Consider the following 2,095-nt stretch of genomic DNA (forward strand, 5'->3'; position numbering starts at 1 on the left):
AAAAAAAAAAAAAAAAAAAAAAAAAACTAAACTAAAATGGAATCACCATATAATCCTGCAATCCCACTCCTGGGCATATATCCTGAGAAAACCATAATCTGAAAAGATACATGCACCCCAATGTTCATTGCAGCACTATTTACAATAGCCAGGACATGGAAACAACCTAAATGTCCATCGACAGAGGAATGGATAAAGAAGATGTGGTATATATACACAATGGAATATTTTTCAGCCATTAAAAAATAATGAAATAATGCCATGTGCAGCAACATGGATGGACCTAGAGATTATCATACTACGCAAAGTCAGAAAGAGAAAGACAAATACCATATGATATCACTTATATGTGGAATCTAAAATATGACACAAATGAACGTATCTACGAAACAGAAACAAACTTATGGTTACCAAAGGGGAAACGTGAGGGGAGGGATAAATCAGGAGCTTGGGATGAACACACACACACACTACTGTATATGAGATAGGTAACCAACAAGAACCTACTGCATAGCACAGGGAACTCTACTCAATAATCTGTGATAACCTATAGAGAAAATCTGAAAAAGAATGAATATATGTCCATGTATAATTGAATCACTGGGCTGTACACCTGACACTGAAACAACATTGTATATCAACTATACTCAAAAAAAAAAAAAGTGTTGTTTAATTTCCCCAATTTTGTAACTTTTCCAGTTTTATGTTATTGATTTCGAACTTCATCTTGTGGTCAGAGAAGATACTTTGTATGGTATCTATATGTTAAGATCTACGGAGATTTAATTTGAGGTCTAACCTATGGTCTATCCTGGAAAATGTCCCAAGTGCACTTGAGAAGACTGTGTATGCTGCTACTGTTGTGAGGAGAGCTCTGTAAATGTCTGTTAGATCTAGTTGGTTTATTGTGGTGTTTAAAGGACTACAGGACCCCCCTGAGCATTTCTTCCTTATTTATCTTTGTCTGTTTTTTTAATCCATTATTGTGAGTGGGGTAGAACGATTATTGTAGAACTCTTTCTCCCTTCAATTCTCTGTTTCTGTTTCATATATTTTGATGGTTGGTCATTAGTTACGTTAAGTGTTTATAATTGTTATATCTTCTTGCTGCACTTTATTATACAGAAGCCTTTTGTTAATATATAATGTCCTTCTTTGTCTCTTGTAAACGTTTCTGACTTACAGCCTATGTTTCTATATGCCCTATAGCTTTTTGGTTCCTCATTTCTTGCATTCCTGTCTCCTTTTCTTTCTTTTTGTTTTTTTGCAGTGAGTTGTCTGAACTCCTTCTTAACTTCCACTTCCATATATTCTGTAGCCATTTTCCTTGTGTTTACCATAAGCATTCCATTTAACATCCTAAAGTTATAACATTCTAATTTGAATTTATAGAAGCTTAACTTCAATAACAAAAATCCTCCTCCTTTACAGCTCTGTCCCACCCTTCTGGTGGTTACATCTTTATACGTCACGTGCCACAAAACGGAAACTAATAATTCTTCTCAATGTATTCCTAAACTGTGTAGAAAACACAATCTGGAGTTACAAACCAAAGTTACAGTAACACAAGCTTTCACATTAATATTTTTTTCTTCAAAGGTATGTTTCTTGGTTAGAGAAAACAAAAAGTATGGTTACAAACCATTGTTATAGTAATTCTAGTTTTTATAATTGCCCATGTATTTATCTTTATTGAGATCTCTATTTCTCCATAGGGCTTTGAGGTACTGTCCAGTGTCCTTTCATGTCATCCTATAGGACTCCCCTGAGCAGTTCTTTTTTTGTTGTTTTTTTTTTTTACACAATGTATTTATTTATTTTTTTATTTATTATGGCTGTGTTGGGTCTTCATTTCTGTGCATGGGCTTTCTCTAGTTGTGGCAAGTGGGGGTCACTCTTCATCGCGGTGCGCAGGCCTCTCACTATCGCGGCCTCTGTTGTTGCGGAGCACAGGCTCCAGACGCGCAGGCTCAGTAATTGTGGCTCACGGGCCCAGTTGCTCCATGGCATGTGGGATCTTCCCAGACCAGGGCTCGAACCTGTGTCGTCTGCATTGGCAGGCAGATTCTCAACCACTGCGCCACCAGGGAAGCCC

This window comes from Lipotes vexillifer, unplaced genomic scaffold, assembly GCF_000442215.2.
Source record: "Lipotes vexillifer unplaced genomic scaffold, Lipotes_vexillifer_v1.1 scaffold533, whole genome shotgun sequence".
Taxonomy (NCBI): Eukaryota; Metazoa; Chordata; class Mammalia; order Artiodactyla; family Lipotidae; genus Lipotes; species Lipotes vexillifer.